Source organism: Crocuta crocuta, unplaced genomic scaffold (assembly GCF_008692635.1).
Source record: "Crocuta crocuta isolate KB4526 unplaced genomic scaffold, BGI_CrCroc_1.0 scaffold151, whole genome shotgun sequence".
Classification (NCBI taxonomy): Eukaryota; Metazoa; Chordata; class Mammalia; order Carnivora; family Hyaenidae; genus Crocuta; species Crocuta crocuta.
In genome coordinates, this window is record NW_027527942.1 from 306136 (window position 1) to 316322 (window position 10187).

At 37.8% G+C, this 10187-nt stretch overlaps 1 pseudogene; it reads left to right on the forward strand.

The window, feature by feature from the left end:
* The first annotated feature begins 1390 nt into the window (after positions 1-1390).
* Positions 1391-1930, forward strand: LOC144221849 (ferritin light chain pseudogene; annotated as a pseudogene).
* Positions 1931-10187: the final 8257 nt, after the last annotated feature.

Sequence of the window (10187 nt, forward strand, 5' to 3'; positions counted from 1 at the left end):
GGGAAGTTTTGAATTTCTTACTGTAACTGTAGATGTATCAGTTTTTCCTTTATGTTCTGTTAATATTTGCCCCAATCATTTTGAAATTCTGCTATTAGCTACATATGCATTTACTATTGTTAGGACTTCTTGAAGAACTGTTCTTTTCATCATTATGGAATGTTTCCTTTTCCCTGAAATCTATTTTCACTGATATATTCTATTCTACCTTTCTTAAAATTAATACATGCATGGTACTTTAAAAAATTAGCTTCTTTATTCTACCTGATAATCTCTGTCCTATACTGGAGTATTTAGTTTACTCACATGTTTGGAAAGTAATTTTATCTATTGACTAGTTGTATCTTTTTGCATTAATTGTGGTGAGCATTCTAGGAATTGCAATACATATACTTGACTTTTCACAGTGTACATAGAGTAAATAGAATAATAGTTCTTGAAAATATATAAACTTTGCAACATCATAGATCCATTTTCCTCTCCATTCACTTAACTATAGTGTTATAGGCATTACCACTACACCACTATATGCCCTACATGTTATACTTTTGCTTTAATCAAAACTAAGCATTTTTAGAAATTAATATAAAAAGCGATAGGTTTTACATTTTTCCAGATATTAATCAGTTTTGACTATCTCAATCCTTTCCTGAAGGTCTGAGTTTTCGTTTGGTATTACAGTTGACCTCTGAACAACATGGGAGTCAGAGACACCAATACCCCTGGGGCAATGGAAAATTATGTATAACTTTTAACTCCTAAAAGCTTAACTACTAATAGTCGACTGCTGATTGAAAGTCATCAATAACATAAACAACCCATTAACACATACTTTATGTACACCTTTTGTATATATTATATACTATATTCTTACAATAAAGTAAAGGAGAGAAAAGAAAATGTTATTAAGAAAATCATTAGGAAGAGAAAATGCATTTATAGTACTATAAAATATCTACATGTAAGCAGTGCTCCTAACAGTCTCTGGATTTGCCTTTTGCTTCAAAAATGTTCATACAAAACAGTGACGCCTGGGTGGCTCAGTAGGTTAAGCCACTGACTTCAGCTCTAGACAAGATCTCACGGTCTTTAAATTCGAGTCCCACTTCAGGCTCTGTTTCCAATTCTGTGTCTCCCTCTCTCTACCCTTCCCTCGTTCACTCTTTATCTCTCTCTCTCTCTCTCTCAAAAATAAATAAAGATTAAAAAGAAAAATTTTAACAATGTTCTGACAAAACAGAACCAGAGATGCCACTTCTTCCAACCTCCAACAGCCTTGCAACATTTTTCCCAGTCACAGCTTCAGAAACCATTTTCTCAGCCATCCTCTGCTTCCAGAACCAACCAACAAACACCATCTCTAATCTTAGCTCTTAACTGCCAATCTACCATGAGCTCCAAGATGTGTCAGAATTATTACACCGGGATGGAGGCTTCCATCACCCACCTGGTCAACAGGCATCTGCAGGGCTCTTACACTTACCTCTTTCCTGGCCATCGATTTTCATGGGCTATGTGGCTCTGGAGGGCTGGACCACTTCTGGGAGTTGCCCAAAGAGAAGCAGGAGAGCTCTGAGAGACTGAAGATGCAAAACCAGAGCAGCAGTCTCGCCTTCTTCCAGGATGTGCAGAAGCCGACCCAAGACAAGTAGGATAGAACCCTGGATGCCACAGAAACTACCTTAATCCTGAAGAAGAACCAGAACCAGGCCCATTTGTATCTGCACGCCCTGGGTTGTACCTGCGCAGACTCAGTGACTTCCCGGAGAACCACTTCCTGGATGAGCAGGTGAAACTCACCAAGAAGATGGGCCATCACCTGACTAACAGCTGCCGGCTGGCTGGCCCTGAGGCTGGGCTTGGCTGGGCTGGACGAGTATCTCTTGGGAAATCCCACCCTCAGGCAAGACTGAGAGCCTCCAGAGCCTAGCAAACTTTGAGGGGTTCCTCTGACATCCCCCTGGCATCAAGACTTCTGCCTCCGCCTCTCCCTGAAGCCACTGGGCAGCTTTTTACCCACTCTGGAGCTGAAATCAAATGGAAATAAGAAAGTTTTTTTGCGGTGCTGGGGGAGGGGAAGGGGAGAAAAAACAAATCTGTGTTTAAGTAGACCCATGCAGTTCAAATCCATGTCGTTCGAGGGTCAACTGTATTTTATTTCACAATGAAGAATTTCCTTTATGATTTTTTGTAGTGTAGGTCTACTGAGGAAAATTTTTTGAAAAGTTTTCCCCGCCATGAAAAAGTCTTTTTTCTCTCTTTCTTGGTAGGTGTATTGTTGGATGTAGAATTTGGAGAGGATTGGTTTTGTTTGCTTTTGGTTGTTTCCTTTTTTATAACTTTAAAGATGTTTCCCCACTGTGTTCTGGTCTTTACTTGTCTAATTATTACTCCCTCTATAACGTATCACTTTTCTTTGGCGGCTCCAAAATAGTTTCTTTATCTTAGGTTTTTAATGGTGGTTTTTTTTGTTTGTTTGTTTGTTTTCTAGGAGAGAGAGAGAGACAGCGCGAGCAGGGGAGGGTCAGAGAGAGAGGGAGTCACAGACTCTGAAACAGGCTTCAGGCTCTGGGCTGGCAGTCAGCACAGAGCCCGACGCGGGGTTCGAATCCACGAACCGCGAGATCGTGACCTAAGCGAAAGTCGGACGCTCAACCGACTAAGCCACCCAGGCGCCACTATCTTCAGTTTTTAGAAGTTTGTGAAGTTTCTAGTCGTGTGTGTGTGTGTGTGTGTGTGTTCTGGCTAAGGTCTGCTAGTTTCCCTGAATTTATAAATTATCTCTTTTACAAAATTTGAGGTATTTTCAGCCATTATTTCATCAAATACTTCCTGCATTCTCGTCTCACTGGCCCCTGCCTCTGGAATTCCAGTCCCACATGTTAGTCCTTTGATAACGTTCCAGAGGTCCACCAAGTTCTCTTCTTTACATGTCTTCTCCTCTAAGCTTCAAAATATGTAATTTCTATTTCAAGTTCAGTGTCTATTTACTCTGTCATCTCCTTTTTACGGATCATCCCATCCAGTGAACAGTTTTTTAGCATACTGTATTTTTCAGTTCTACAACTTTCAGTTGGATCTTTTTTTAATATACTTTTCCTTTTTTTTTTTCTGCTGAGATGTCTCCTTTCCATGCTCTTGAGCATTTTTTTAAACCTAATTATAGTAGTTCTTTGAAATCCATGTATGTTAATACCAAGAGCTGCATCCTATCGGGGTCTGTTTCCTTTGATTGCTCTTTTTTGTTACAATGGGTCGGCTTTCTGCATTCTTATAAAATGAGTAAAATTGGGTTGTGTTTTGGACATTTTGAATGTCATAGTGTGGAAAAATGGATTCTGGAAATTCCGAGTTGGTCTTATACTCTAAACCTTCTTGATAGCATCTCAAACCTTAGTTCACTGTCCCCCCACCCCGCACCCCTGGCTTAACTGGAGTCTGTCCCACACATGAATATTTCAGAGACAAATTAGAGATTTGGGGAGAGTTTATACAAAGAAGGTAGGGCTCCCAGTCTCTGACTCTACTCATCATAGATTACATACTTTCTTTAAGCAGCTTGGATTTCTCTAGATTCTGTCCTCTGGTTCTTTAGTTTAGAAAGTCTATGCATTTTTCAATAAAAAATTCAGTCACCCCATTAGTGCCAAATCTCACCTGCTTTCCAGATAAAAGATGTAAAACCCTGTAAGTTACTCTGTGCTTTGCCTTTTTCAAGTGTGTACTTTGCCTCCAGAATCTGGCTGTTTTTGTTGTTAGCTCTTCATTACCTTCAAGCACTGTTTTTGACTTGTTTATTTGTTTAAATAGTATTTTGTCTAGACCTAATGGTGGTTATCTATGAGAGGGTACCATCTTTTAGGGACTATTCAGCCATTTCAGAAGAGCCCCTAGACTATTTACATTTAATATACTTTCCCTATAATTGGTTTAAGCCTGACATTTTGTTATTTGTTTTCTATTTGTGCATCTGTTCTTTGCTATTTCCTTCTTTACTAGCTGCATTTTGCATTTAGTTGAATATATTTTGATATTCCCATTCACTTCCTAATTGGTATTTCTTATACTTCTTTGTTTTGCCTTGCCGTGTGTGTGTGTGTGTGTGTGAGTGTGTGTGTGTGTTTTCTCTAGGATTACAACACATATCTTCATCACATGTTATCTTCAAGTAATATGGTACCACTTCATATGTAATACATAAACCTTAAGACAATATAGTTCCATTCTGTGCCTCATGTTTTTGGTGCATTTGTTGCACATATTTTATTTCTATATGTACTTAAAGCCACAATATATTGTTATTTTTGCTTTAAAAAGTTATTTTCAAAATGAAAAAATAATTTAAAACTATATTATGTTTTTTCACATATTTTTTATTTCCAGAACTCCACGTTTCTATGTATGGATCCAAGTTTCCATCTCACTATATCTTTCATTTTGCCTAAAAATTTTCCTTTAACATTGTTTCAACGTTTACCTGCTTTTAAGATTCTCTCCTCTTTTGTTTGTTTGAAAATGACTTACTTTGCCTTTAAATTTGAGGAATATTTTCACTGAATATAAAATTCTATGTTGACAGTTTTTCTTTTCATTCAACACTTTAAGATATCATTCCATTTGGGGCGCTTGGGTGGCTTAGTCGGTTAAGCGTCCGACTTTCACTTAGGTCATGATCTCGCGGTTCGTGGGTTCGAGCCCCGCATCGGGCTGTGTGCTGACTGCCAGCTCAGAGCCTGGAGCCTGTTTCAGTCTGTGACTCCCTCTCTCTCTGACCCTCCCTTGCTCACGCTGTCTCTCTCTCTCTCTCTCCTAGAAATAAATAAAAATATTAAAAAAAAAATTTTTTTTGAAAAAAAAGATATCATTCCATTGTCTCCTGGCCTCCATGGTTTTCATATAAAAATTTAGCCCTCATTTGAATCATTCCCCTCTTACATGTAATACATCTTTTTTTAAAAAAGATATTTCTGGGTATTTTTTAAGATTTTGTTTCATGTCATTGTACTTCAGAAAGTTGATTATAAAGCACCTTGCTGTGCTTTACTTTGTGTTATCTCAAATGAGACTTGTTTAACTTCTTGGATTTCTTAATATTTTCATTAAATTTATAAAATTATGTCTGTAATATCAAAAACAGTACCCCACATTCTAAATACCAAGTCTTTATAAAAATGTCACACCCAGGTGTGACAGGGGCACGTGGATGGCTCTGTTGGTTAAGCCTCTGACTCTCCATCTTAACTCAGGTCATGATCTCACGATTTGTGAGTTCAGGCCCCATGTTAGGCTCTGCACTGTTGACAGCATGCAGGCTGGTTGGGATTTTGTCTCTCCCTCTCTCTGCCCCTCCTTCCCTCTCTCAAAATAAATAAAGAAACTTTAAAAAATGAACTGTTATATAAGGCTTAAAGCAGGACTACTGATTTCCTCCTCTCTCTATCGGAGGGAGAGGCTGTGTCTGCCTCTAAGCTTAACTCACCATTCAGTTAGTGTGGAAGAGATCATCAGGTTTACCTCAAGAATCCATCTCCTGTTTATGTATAATATATCACATGGGAAAAGTAAATACAAAAGGGAGTACCTTTCATAAATTCCCAATCCTTTGGACATAATAACAACACTCATGTAGCTGGGGTCCAACAATGCCCTAAGCTCTGACCACATTGATGGGAGAGGTAGGAAGAGAAGTGGAGGCTTGGTCAGAAATGGTAGAAGATTCCATCCCAAATAACATAGGCAGAAGGACTTTGTAAGTACCTTGAGTCACAAACAAGGAATACCACCCACAGAATTCAAGAGATTTAGATTAGTTTAGATTAGGTTAGGTTAATCTAATTATTAGGTTAGAAGAAGAATTGAGGGAAATGTACACAAAAGTATGGGAGAGACTGAGGTTTAGATCTAATTTTGGTGTACAAACAAATGAATTCCAAAATCTTGTTGACACTGAGGTAATAATAGTGCCACTATCATAAATAGGAAAATTATTATGAAGGCAATTTATACTGGAGGGTGATAGAAAATAAGGAGGTTGGTTTCATTTGTGCAGATACACATTCACTCATTTAAAGGAAACTAATTGATGATAACCTGAACTGAGCTGAGGAGATCCTCAAAGTATTAAACACAGGGGCAGAAAACCATACTGGAAGAAAGAAATGAGGTTATCTCTGGATAGGATTACTTTAAGACCATGTGAAGCAACCTTGTAGAAATACCAGAAATCTTTTGGATATTTGAGTGCAAAGTGATTTGAGATAATGATTTGAAATCTAGTGTTGGTTGAAGCTATGTGAATAAATGAAACTCCTTGAGTGACCAATTTGAATGATGGACCTAAGTTTTTATGGAGTTAAGTAAATTAGGGTTCTTTGTGCAAATTCACTAAACATATCTATAGGATTCTTCTTGTAACTCAAAACTGTAGTGATGATAAGAGAAATTATCCTTTAAAAAATAGTCAGGTACTACTTCTAAGTGGCTCTATATTTTGAAAATATCATACCTAAGAGGGAAGATTAGTACCAAAAAGAATCAGATTGTCTATATAGCTTTGTATCCATTGGAAGCACAGGGTAAGAAATTATAACTGTTGTTTCTCTGGTGATGAGTAGGAACACATTAGGTTGTCACCAATTTCTCATGACTTTTGACTGATATGTGATGATGTAATCCATGTCCCTATGTATATATTTTAGGTACATGCATATTCTCAGAAACCACAGTTTTTTAAATGCATGCATACCTGGAAATATATCTACTCAACTTTGTGAAGTAGTGGAAAGAGCTCTAGATGACATAAAAAACGAACAATTCTCTTTCTGTCTCCACTACTTCCTGGATCTGTGATTGGGGGCAAGTTACCCCTCTGAGGTTTAGTTGTCCTCATATGTAACCTGAGTGGTTTGGATTTGTGGAACATGTGATTCTCTTTCAACTTAAAACTATAAGTCCCTCTTCTTTGCAAAATGGGGTACCTGGGTACACATTTCACAGTAATGCAGCCACATAACTCAATTCACTATATATTTGTTTCCTCCTACCTTTAGGTATTGGAAATATAAAAGCAAATGAGAAAACAATCTCTTCCTAAGAATCTTATACTCTAATGAAGACGTGTCAACAACCAATTAGAAAATAGTAGGATGACTGAAATAAATCAGTCTTATACTGAGCACTATGAAAACAGAAAGAAGAGAGAACCTAAATGTGTCTGGGGGATCTAAATGGGTTCTCAGGAAAGGGGCACATAAACTGAGTCCAAAAAAAGATGAAGTGTTCTCCCTACAAATGCACCAGTAGAAGTGCCAGAGCAGGATTATAGGCAGAGTTAAAGTACAGCAAAGGCAAAAGTCTCCAAGAATTGTTTGCATTCAGATAACCAGAAGCATTTTTTAATGATCAGCCTTCAGTATGTGTGTGGTGGCATGGTGGCACATGAGACTAAGAAGTCAGGAAGTATCAGCTCACAAAAGGCCTTCACACTATAGAGTTTAGACTTCGTCATACAGACCAGCAATCGCCAAAGTTTTTGATTCTTGAGCATGCAATTAAAATTTTTGAAAAAGTCAAAAAACTCTTTTAAAAAAACTTAAGCTGCTAGACACAAGTGAATATACAGAAATCAATAGTCTGCATATTTCAAAAACAATTAGAAGATATAATAGAAGGAAAGACCTCATTTAAATATCAAAACTGCAATAAAAATACATAAGAATAGGGGCACCTGTTGGCTCAGTCTGGTTAAGCCTCTAACTCAGGTCATGATTCCTGAGTTCACGCCCTGTGTTGGGCTCTGTGGTGACAGCTCTGAGCCTGGAGCCTGCTTCAGATTCTGTTTCTCCTTCTTTCTCTGTCCCTCCCCGACTCATGCTTGCTCTGTCTCTCTCTCTCTCTCAAAAATAAACATTAAAAAAATAAAAAAATAAGAATAATCTGAACAAGTAAATGTGCAAGATCTGTTTGAAGAAATCATTCTAAAATACTGAGGACAGAAGATATTTGAGCAAATAGAAAGGTGTATCTTCTTGCATCTAACGTTTTGACATAATCAATTTCCTTAAGGTAACCAGTAATTTAACATTTCCTCAATGAAAATTCCAATAAGATTTTTGTTCGTTTGTTTGCTTGTTTGTTTATGTAATCTCTGCAACCTAACATGGGGCTTGAACCCACAACCCTGAGATCAAGAGTCATATGCTCTTCCAACTGAGCCAGCTAGGTGCCTTCTACAATAAGACTTAAAAAAATATAATTCATCTTTTTGTAAAAACACTTACTGTGAACACTTAACATGAGATCTACCCTCTTAACCTGTAAGTATACAACACAGTATTGTTGACTATAGGTACAGTATTGTATTGTAGATCTCAAGCACTTATTCATCTTGCTTAACCGAAACTTACGCCTATTGATCAGTCACTCCCCATCTTCCCTTCCCTCAGCCCCTAGGAACCACCATTCCACCCTTCAATTTTTTTTTAAGTAGGCTCTATACCCAATGTGGGGCTTTAACACATGATCCTGAGATCAAGAGTTGCGTGCTCCACCAACTAAGCTAACCAGGCACTTCTCCACTTTTCAGTTCTATGAATATGACTTTTTTAAGATACCTCATATAAGTGGAATCATCTAGTAATTGTATTTCTATCACTGGCTTACTTTACGTAGCATAATGTTTTTAAGGCCATCCATGTTGTTGCATGTGGTGAATTCCCGTCTTTATTGGGGCTGAAAAAAATATTCCATTGTATGTATATGCCACATTTTATCCATTCACCCAGTGATGGACATTCAGGCTGGTTCCACCCCTTGAATTCACCCTGTGAAGAGTGCAGCAGTGAACATGGAATTCTAATATCTCTTCAAGATCCCGATTTCAATTATTCTGGATAAATACTCGGAAATAGGAATACTAAAATATATGGTAGTCCTATTTTTACTTTTTTGAGGAAACTCTGTACTGTTTTCCACAGCTGTTGTATCATTTTGCACTCACCAAAAGTGTCAAAGCATTCCAATTTCTCCACATCCTTGCCAACGTTTGTTGTCTTTTGTTTTGTTTTGTTTTGTTTTTTGGATAATAACTGTCCTGACAGGTAGGAAGTGAAATCTCATTGTAGTTTTAATTTGCAGTTCCTTGATGACTAGTGACATTGAGCAATTAAATTTTTTACTATTCCTACGGCCTATGTTATCTTTGGAGAAATGTCTATTCAAGTTCTTAGCTTATTTTATAAGTCAGATTATTAGGTTTTTTGCTATTGAATTGTAGGAGTTCCTTATAGATTTTGGATATTACTCCTTTTTAGATATGTGGTTTGCAAATATTTTCTCCCATTTTGTAGGTTGCCTTTTCACTGTGTTGACTGTTTTCTTTGCTGGGCACAAACTTTTTAATTTAATGTGGAACCATGTGTCTATTTTTGCTTTTGTTGCCCATGTTTCTGGTTTCATCCATGAAATCATTGCTAGCATTCAAACTCAAGTTCAGCCAAACTCCAAGCATCAGGGCTTTAATTGTTGTGCAGTGTTGTCACCAACTCAAGGAGCAAAATGAAAAAGAAAACAAAAGTGCCACACTTGTCACCAGGCATGAAGAGAGCTCACAGAGGAAAAGATGGAGTGGCTCCAACCAATGGCAGGATATTTCCTTATATTCAAACATTATGGTGTGACTTGGTCAGGAGCCCAAGCTTTAGACCCAAGTAGACATCCATCAAATATCTGAGACTCAGTTTCTTGACCTGTGAAATAGGGATAAAAAGCAGTGTCATAAACATATTATTAGAATTAAACTAAGTGGGGGCGCCTGGGTGGCTTAGTCGGTTAAGCGTCCGACTTTCGCTTAGGTCATGATCTCGCGGTTCGTGGGTTCGAGCCCCGCGTCGGGCTCTGTGCTGACTGCCAGCTCAGAGCCTGGAGCCTGTTTCAGAGTCTGTGTCTCCCTCTCTCTGACCCTCCCCTGCTCATGCTGTCTCTCTCTCTCTCCTGGAAATAAATAAAACATTAAAAAAATTAAAAAAAAATTAAACTAAGTGATGTATATACAGTGCTATTAGGTTGTAACATTTTTTAAATTATATATCTTCAGTTGGTCTAAGTGCAAAAAAGGAAAGATAATGTTCTTTAGGATGGAGCAGAGAATTATTAAGGCTAGAATGAACAGTGCCTTACCTCAAAGACAT